Raw genomic sequence first — 9878 nt, forward strand, 5'->3', positions numbered from 1 at the left:
AAAGCTTTGATATGTGCATGGAAAATGTTTTTATGCCCCAGGATCGATTGTTTTTGTCCTGTCTGTCTGTCTGTCATTCAGTCCAAAACTTCAACCTTGGTTAAAGTTTGATAACTTTTGCAATATTGAATATTTACTTGATATTTACAATGCATGTGTATCTCATGGAGCTGCTCATTTTGAGTGGTGAAAAGTCAAGGTCATGGTCATTCTTCAAGGCCAAAGGTCAAATATTGTATTTTTCTTTCCTAAAACTTTAACCTTCGTTAAAGTTTTATCATAACTTTTTTAATGTTGAACATAGCAACTTCATATTTGGCATGCATGTGTATCTGGTGGAGCTGCACATTTTGAGCGGTGAAAGGTCAAGGTCATCCTTCAAGGTCAAAGGTCAAAATAAAATAAAAAATCATTTCTCCATTCAATCTCTTACTTCTCATGGAGCTGCACATTTTGAGTGGTGAAAGGTCAAGGTCAACCTTCAAGGTCAAAGGTCAAAATATGAAATTTTTTAATTTTCATTACTTTTTAATATTGAACACAGCAACTTAATATTTGGCATGCATGTGTATCTCGTGGAACTGAACATTTTGAGTGGTGAAAGGTCAAGGTCATCCTTCAAGGTCAAAGGTTGAAAATAAATTTAAAAAAAATCATTTCTCCATTCAATCTCTTACTTACTTCTCGTGGAGCTGCACATTTTGAGTGGTGAAAGGTCAAGGTCAACCTTCAAGGTCAAAGGTCAAAAAATAAAAAACATACATTTTCATAACTTTTTATGCCCCCGGATCGCATGATAGGCGGCATATTGTTTTTGGCCTTTTTCTGTCATTCCGTCATTCTGTCCCAAAACTTAAACCTTACAGTAAAGTTTTGCAATAAGTTTTGAAATATTGAACATACCAACTTGATATTTGGCATGCATGTGTATCTCATGGAGCTGCACATTTTGAGTGGTGAAAGGTCAAGGTCATCCTTCAAGGTCAAAGGTTTAAAAAAAGCGACGCATTAGGGGGCATTGTGTTTCTGACAAACACATCTCTTGTTGTTTTTATATCAACACAACGCATCACTTGACATTATTTTACCTTGACCGTGACCTACTTTAAGACTGAGATTTATTTACAAGGCAGAACGTCTTTTCTAACCTCAGAATGAGTTTCAACTGACCTCAATAATGCTTTCTACATTTCTTTGATGCTTGCTCAGATATTAACTATGAACATTGTCACAATACCTGACCCCATTCTGACCTTGACATTGACCTTTTTAGACTGCTTCAGAAGATCAGAATTATTGGTTAACCCAAATTTACCATCGGCTTAAGCCTCGGTCACACTGTCACGAATCTGAGCTACGAATCCGCTACGGTCGGGTACGATTAAGTATGATGCTACGCTAATCAGTACGATCTAACTACGGGTCCGCACGGTCTAGTACGGTTAAGTACGAACTAGAACGGTCCGCTACGGAGCAGTGGGAATTGCGACGGACAGGAAGGAACGAACTACGATTGAACATTGCGCCCACAGCATCTTGTATTGTCATACACAGAATGCCTCCCAAAAAGAGAACATGCAAGCGGCAGCAACGGAGAGTAACAGAAATAATGGAATCAGCCGTGTCTGGGGAAAAGTCTATCTCCTCTATCCAAAACCAAGAGCCGGGTCGTCTTAAAAGCCAGTCTATTATCCACCACCTCCTTTTTCTTCTCTGACCTGATAAAGTATGTAATTATTGATTTACAAATATAGATTATGCTTAGGAAAGTATGATTAATTTTGTATTTTATTATGTCGGCTATTTATTTAACAATTATTAAATCACGTAAAAGTAAAAGCAAGATTCAAAAGGCATATGAGGCAGTCACTTGCCTGCAAAAAAATGTATTGCTAGTAAGTTCAAATTCTAATATTTTCAAAATACGTAACCTTTAGCACAAAGCTATACTAGTTATACGATATTGAATCATTATTACCTCTGTGCAAACGTCAAGCAGCTCGACTACGGCCACCGCATTCTGTGCTATATCAATATCCAAGTGTAACAAATTTATGCAAACGCATTTTGCTGGCGGTTCATGATTGTGAACTCAACAAATGCAAGCACGGTTGCTTTGTAATTTCAATGATGTATTTCAGTAGCAATTTATTGTAGTGGACCGTACATGTCCGTACTGTTTCGTGCTGAAATGTAGTACATCGTACACGCTCGTGCAAATTCCTGCCTATCCGTAGTACAACGTTCTAGAACAGTGGCTTTCCGTAGTATATCCATTCCTTGAAAATCTTTGGGCTTACGAAAAGGTACGGACGACTACGGTGTCGTTACGAACTAGTACGGATCAGTACGGTTTAGTACGTACTGCTTACGGATACGCTACGGTCGATTAATTCGTATCAATGTTTGAAAATGTTCAAAATTTGTCAAAAGTCGCTACGGACATCCAAAAACTACTACGACTGATCACGGATCAAGTACGGAGAGCAACGGTCCAGAAAGGATGGCTACAAACTGTGCCGAAAAGTATTAGTATCTCGTTCGTAGCTCTGATTCGTGACAGTGTGACCGAGGCATTAACATCAATGCTACTCACCAAATAGCTTTTATACTCCCATTCTACTCACTCCCTACTAACATCACCAGACCTTATCTTACTCCCTACTAACATCACCAGACCTAATCTTGATCTCGACATACACTTACTTTCGATACATAAGCTTGCTATGGTAAGCTAGAAGAGAGACCTAGCTTGGGATTGAATTTGGGACTCTTAACCCTTTGCATGCTGGGAAATTTGTCGTCTGCTAAAATGTCGTCTGCTGAATTTCTAAAATTAGCTTTTTCTTCATTTTTTTTCAAAGAATACTATCAGAATAGCAAACAGTTTGGATCCTGATGAGATGCCACGTTTTGTGGCGTCTCATCTGGATCCAAACTGTTTGCAAAGGCCTTTAAAATTCGGTTCCCGCACTGAAAGGGTTAAGGTCAATGATACTGTTCAGTTTTAAAGGATGCATTGTATTCAAATAAATAGCTTGGAATTGCATTTTTGGTCGTTGGGTCATGGTCATTATTTAAAATTATAAAACTTTTTTTCGCCCATTAATTATATTTTGTTTTTTTCGCCCATTAGTTATATTTTGGAACAAGGTGTTACATGGAATTGGCGAGAGTATGTATATTAGGATTGCATTTTGGACAAGTCGATATAGCGTATACCTCCATAATTCGTTGTAAAGAGGATATATTGTGCGCGAGTCTGTCAACGTACAACATTAAAACACGAAGGAATTTTTTCCATCCTAGATTTAAAATTACAAACGTGTTTATTTCGGTTGGATGGCGTAATGCAGTTGAACTGTCCGCCCGTCTGTCCGGCATTCCATTTTCGGACTTTTTCTCTCGTACGCTTTCAGATATTGACCTGATGTTTGGTGTGTGAGTCTACCTAACATGACAGTTTAGTCAGTCTGTCCGTCCGGCATTCCGTTTTCCATCCGTTTTCCAGAGTTTGGTACGAAACACTAAGATATTTAGCTATTTTTTTATATGTGAGTATACTCTAGAAGCCCCATTGTTTATCCAATTTTAAGAAACGTAGGCCGATTGTTTATATGGACAATTTCGAAACTGAGTATTAATCTTGGTCACATTCGTCCGAAAACGAGGTCACAACGTCAATCTAAGAAAAATGTTACCCTTCTTAGGCCACATTTATGACTTTATATTTATGAAACATGGTCATAATGTTTTTCTTGACAATAACAAGGCAGAGTTTGAAACTGGGTCACGTGCGTTTGAAACCTAGGTCTCTTGGTCAAACTTCATCAAAACTCTTAAAGCCACATTAATGCCACAATATTGATGAAACTTGGTCAAAATGGTTATCTTGACAATTTCTAAAACTGGATCACGTGCGTCCAAAACAACTAGGTCATCTTGTCAATTCGTAGAAAAACCTGGGGAACACTCAGAGGTTATATTAAAGGGATCTTTTCACGGTTTGGTAAATTGACACAATTGAAAAAAGTTGTTTCAGATTCGCAAATTTTCGTTTTAGTTATGATATTTGTGAGGAAACAGTATTACTGAACATTTACCATAGTCCAATATAGCCATTATATGTATCTTTTGACGATTGGAAAACCTAAAAATTATAAAGCGTTGCAACGCGAAACGATTGAATAATTTGGAGAGTTCTGTTGTTGTCGTTTCAATTAACGAAACTACGAAGATTGCATTTATAAGGTATAAAATACTTAACTTCCTCAGGTCGGACCTCAAAGACCTCGTGAAGAGGCCGGTAGGACCTTTAAATTAACTCTCATATACACAAAAATGTGTATACCCGGCGGAATAGCTGAGAGGGCTAATGCGTTTTTACTTCAGACTAACTCCAGGACTCCGGGGTCACTGGTTCGAGCCCTGGTACCGGCTTCTTTTTTTTCCTTTTTTAAATTTTATTCTTGATTTTTTACTGGAGCTTTTAAGATTCAATGTTTACATTTATCAATATAAAGCATTTAATGACAAACTTCAAAATATGCCAAAATCTGTGAAAAGGCCACTTTAATGTTTCAGTATTGATGAAACTTGGTAAGAATGATTTATTGCGTCATACTCTGTCATTCGAAACACGTGCTTTCCGGGGATTTCCTGGAAATCGCGCAAAAATAAAAGTGAATTTTAGAAAACAATTTCCCTATGTTTGGATGGAACACGGTGCCTATACCACGTGACTTTTTAAGATCTGTGTGGGGAGTAAAATATCAACAAAAGCGCGACGAAGGTAAGATTTTTAAGGATAACTTTTTTAATATGTCACCATTTTTAATGGGATAAAGTGGAGAGCCCGCTAATTCATGAGAGTTTTCTATAGGTATCATGATTTTATAAAACAAATAAGTATTTTTTCAGTAAAGTGCAACCGCGCGTTTGAACGGTTAGAAAAGGGTAGGATCAGTGTGGGGACATTATTTTTTTTACACAAAAACATTGCCTCTGGTGAAATTAAGAAATAAATTTTATGGGCGGAGCTTACACTATATCATTTTGCATCCATTTTCAGGTTTCTTTTATTTATTTACGAAACAAAATTCAAGAAAACTATTCTTACAGTAATATGATCTGTGTGGTATACGTTTTTCAACGGATCTGTGTGGTATACTGTTTTTAAGTTTTTCAGTTCTATTTAGTTGTTTAAGAAAATGCTTGTCAACAATGTATTTGAAACGGGATTTTTAAATGCGCTAGCATGTAAAACACATAATGGCTATACACTACGCTTGCACCGCTTGTTAAACTAATACATAATTATGATTTACAGGCATGCTGTACAATCCCCATTATAATATTAAAATCTTACGCTGGAGCATCTTAATCGATGACAAGTCCATGCTTACCTTAAATAAGTGTATACTTTATGTTATTGTATCAAATTCCATTTTTATTTTGGCGCCAAACACTACTGTCAGGTGAAGAAATGTATCGTATATTATTTTTGATATTATATTTGCTTTAAGGTATGGCTCAATGCTCCGAACGCGGAAAAATGTCGAAGACCAGAGCTGGATTATTGCGCCACATTAGGGGACACGCTAACTCTGGAAACTATAACTGCTGTGGGAAAGCATTTCAGGTAAGATTAAATACCTTAAAAATAGTTACATTTTTTATACAGTTATGCTAACAAACAGATGAACGGATTTTCTTGAAACAACACAAATATACAATATATCTCATCTCTCAGGTTATCATATACATGTTGTATTTTGAAATAACTTAATAATCGTCAAATCGTTTGTAATTTAAAACTAACGAACGCGTGTCCTCAGATACTAACATTTTTTGAAATAGCGTGTTTACGCATTGAAATGTCACGTGAATAAAATATGTTGTTTTTTTCTCAGGATGCCTACAATCTTAGAAGGCTTCAACGAACAAAGGACCCCAATATCACGTGTGTGTACAGTGCGGCAGGAGCTTTGCGGACAAGTACCTACTCGTGGCTAGAGAGAAAAGTGCAAAAAAAGAGGGATTGGTGAAATGTTACCAGTGTGGGTTGGCAGTTAGGAGTGAGAATGACCTCAGAGAGCACGCCAATACCCACATGCATGACAAGTGTTACAGTAGTGAGGAGTGTTGCAAAACGTACACACGCAAAACAAACTTTTCTCGATACGTGAGGACTTCACATAAATCCGTGAATACTGATTAAAAATCATAATAGTTTACAGTTTGTCTGTGTAACTTCATTATCGTTTTTCGTTATTTTATTCGTTGTTTTACTTTTACTTTACTTTTCAAAATGATTCTAAAGTTATCCGAATTTGATTAATTTTTAGGTTTCGTTTAGTTCGTTTGTGTGTTTGAAATCATCTCAAATAATTGTGCAATAATTTGGATTTACGTTATTCATTAATATATCGCATCTGTGATTTGTATTATCGAATCTGTGATTCTTTTTTAATTATAACTTGATTAAAGTTTTGCGATGTTTTTTCGTTGGTTTCAATTTTAAATACCGCTGTCACGAGCTAGTTCGATAATCATAAGCAGCCAGGGTTTCTAATACTAAGGATTTTCACGATTGCTTTACATAATTAACTGCCTGCTTATAATTACTCTAGGCCGTGGTAATTGACAGTAAACAATGTATGCAATGTGGTTGTGTATACAAAACAATACTCCTCAATTCGAAATACGTCTTGACATTCTTCAGAGCTGCATCCCTCACAACACAAGAGGAGAATCGTACATATATAATCATATTATATAATATTTATTCATTTACATTTTATATTCTCTTCAAAATAATTAACGCTAAAGATAAGCATACATTTGTTACACTGAATACAACGACATAATTTATAACATGAAATTATCACCAACACATGGCGAATGATTGTCAATATCTATACTATGTAATAAACTAATGCAACAATATGAATTCCATATATGAAATAAAACACACAAACACACAAATATATATATGTTTCTACTATGACCAGTATTTTGTTTTTAATAAACATACCGTTTACCTTAAACTTTAAATAACAACAAAATGACAAGCCAATACGTCTGGTGGATTCTGTTTTATCAGTTTGTATTCCAAATTTGATTTTAAAACATACGTATTACTCCGGAAAGAACATGCCTTTGCTTTTTGTCAACCTGTGTAATATTTGACACAATTTCTATTGCAGAATTTGTGTCAGAATTAAAATCTCCATTGTGTGCGTCTATCCGCATTCTTATTGTTGGCAACAGTTTGCTATCGTTTCGTCTCGCCCGCTCCCACCTTACTCCTAGTGTCCCCTTCTGTATAGCATTCCTGTCTCGTGAAACTGTTTCCTCTGTTTTTTCTTCCCTTAACCCTTGTCCGCTCACTAGGGCCAAATAGGTGATTACTGAAATGAATTAATTTTTAAATAATAATAATAGATCTACTACTACTACTATTACTACTACTACTAGTAGTAGTAATAGTTGTAGTAGTAGTAGTAGTAGCAGTAGTAGTAGTAGTAGCAGTAGTAGTAGTAGTAGTAGTAGTAGTAGTAGTAGTAGTAGTAGTAGTAGTAGTAGTAGTAGTAGCAGTAGTATTAGTAGTAGTAGTAGTAGTAGCAGAAGTAGTAGTAATAGTAGTATTGGTAGTAGTAATTGTTGTATTGAAATAATTGAAATTAATCAAAAAATATATATATTGTCGTTATTATCTCAATTTATCCGTAAATTGTAGAAACATGGATACCACACAGATCCTTCTAAACACGTATACCACACAGATCAGATTACTGTTAGAATATTTTTCTTGATTTTGTTTTCATAAATATATGAAAGAAACCTGAAAAAAGAATGCAAAATGATATAGTGTAAGCTCCGCCCATAAAGTTTATTGCTTTATTTCACGAGAGGTGATGTTTCTGTGTCATAATAAAATAATGTCCCCACACTGATCCTACCTTTTTCTAACCGTTCAAACGCGCGGTTGCACTTTACTGAAAAAATATTCATTTGTTTTACAAAATCATGATACCTATAGAAAACTCTCATGAATGAGCGGGCTCTCCACTTTATCCCATTGAAAATGATGACATATTAAAAAAGTTATCCTTAAAAATCTTACCTTCGTCGTGCTTTTGTTGACATTTAACTCCCCACACAGATCTTAAAAAGTCACGTGGTATAGGCACCGTGTAATCGTCATGATTGCTAATTTCTCTTTACCTGTTACGTTTTCAATTGCTACAAGTAACAATTATTTGAAACATGTATCGTAAAACTTGTAAAAGATGTCAAGGACTAAAAAGATCGATAGCCCATAAAACGAAGCACAAGCTATTTTTACACCTGTATTGTAGTTAAACGGGTATCCGGAGAAGCGCCCCCCCGGAGAACTGCCCCCCGGAGAACTGCCCCCTTATTTTAAAGGTGGCGGAGAGGTGCCCCCCCATCAAATCGGTAGGGGCGGAGAACTGCCCCCCTGTCAGAATTAAGTAGGCGGATATCTGCCCCCCCATCAAATCGGTAGGGGCGGAGAACTGCCCCCCTGTCAGAATTTAGTAGGAAGATATCTGCCCCCCCATCAAATCTGTAGGGGCGGAGAACTGCCCCCCCCCCGGTGTCATATTAGTTATTAGTTACGTAGTGAAAACAATACTTACGGGTAATTTTACGTTATCGCCGTACACATTTTATCCGGTAACAATTTAATTTCAGTACAAGTATATTACCATTTATCGAACTGAATAACACAAATTGTCTAGAGGCATGTGATAATACTGTTTAAGGCCCTTGGTGCGCATCTGCACCACTCACTATACATGAATGCCATGTAAAAGTCGTGTTTTAATAAGAGCGCGAAACATAGGACATAATTGTTCGTTAGGATCTTGAATTCGCCAATCGGTCGACTGACGAAATATACGAAAATTAATGCCTGACGATATATAATGGTTTCACAGTATCTAAACATTGTCTAGGCCACAGGTGGTAAGCGTGTGGCTATGATATTTATAAGTGAAAACATCATTTTGAATGATAAATTATCATATTATAACGAAAAATCAACTTTTCTGAAAAAAATAATTTCACTATCAAATATTTATATATAACAAGGTATCCAACTCAAAATCATCCGAAAACGGGGTGCATCGTTTTGAATAGCCATTACTTCATCAATTTTGCAGCGATTTTCACGATTTTTTATTTTTTTCATGATGTTTTCACTAATTAATATCATAGCCACACGCTAACCACCTGTGGTCTAGGCTGAGTTTGAGGACAGGTCACTTGCATTAAAAAAGGTCACATATAAATACACATTATTATAAATCTAGGTGCCACATAAATAACTCGATCTTGATGAAACATATGCATAGAATGTTAATGGTTGTACAGTATCTTGGCTGAGATAAAATATGAGTCATGCGTGTCCCAAAAAACTAGGTCACATTTTATATAACATTGTTACATCCCTTGAAGCCGCACTCATGCTACTCTCCGATTTGTTGATAATTTGTTGTTAAGTAGAAGTCTCGTACAAACCAATATCCAGTGTAGATGGAAAGTGTCGTCCATGGTTAGCCTGTGCGGACTGTACAGGCTAATCCGTGACGATAATTAACGCACATGCATGAAACGACGTGTTCCCAGAGCGCGGCTCTTTTGGAAACATGTGTACGACTATCCGCACGAATCGGATTGGAATGTCATAAACACAAGAATTGGGTACGATTTTTAGTAATGAATGCATGTATAAGTCACTTGCGTTTTTTCGTTGGCTTTTTTGCCCAAATTTGTGAAGTAAAACGACTGTATATACTGTCCGGTTTTAGATGATTGATTTAGGTGATTTTAAAAATGATTTTACCTTG

The 9878-nt window shown here is 36.3% G+C and overlaps 2 long non-coding RNA genes across 2 annotated transcripts; one reads left to right on the forward strand and one right to left on the reverse strand.

Moving 5' to 3' along the window:
* The first annotated feature begins 4713 nt into the window (after positions 1 to 4713).
* LOC127845393 (uncharacterized) lies at positions 4714 to 6652 on the forward strand. The gene is made up of 3 exons (XR_008033205.1): positions 4714 to 4792; positions 5526 to 5641; positions 5913 to 6652. It is a non-coding gene; the product is annotated as an uncharacterized LOC127845393 (long non-coding RNA).
* A 45-nt stretch (positions 6653 to 6697) lies between these two features.
* On the reverse strand, positions 6698 to 8200 carry LOC127845394 (uncharacterized). Its single transcript, XR_008033206.1, has 2 exons — positions 8129 to 8200; positions 6698 to 7412 (listed from the first exon to the last, which is right to left on the reverse strand). It is a non-coding gene; the product is annotated as an uncharacterized LOC127845394 (long non-coding RNA).
* Between the last annotated feature and the right edge of the window lie 1678 nt (positions 8201 to 9878).

The sequence above is a fragment of the Dreissena polymorpha genome, chromosome 9 (genome assembly GCF_020536995.1).
Source record: "Dreissena polymorpha isolate Duluth1 chromosome 9, UMN_Dpol_1.0, whole genome shotgun sequence".
NCBI lineage: Eukaryota > Metazoa > Mollusca > Bivalvia > Myida > Dreissenidae > Dreissena > Dreissena polymorpha.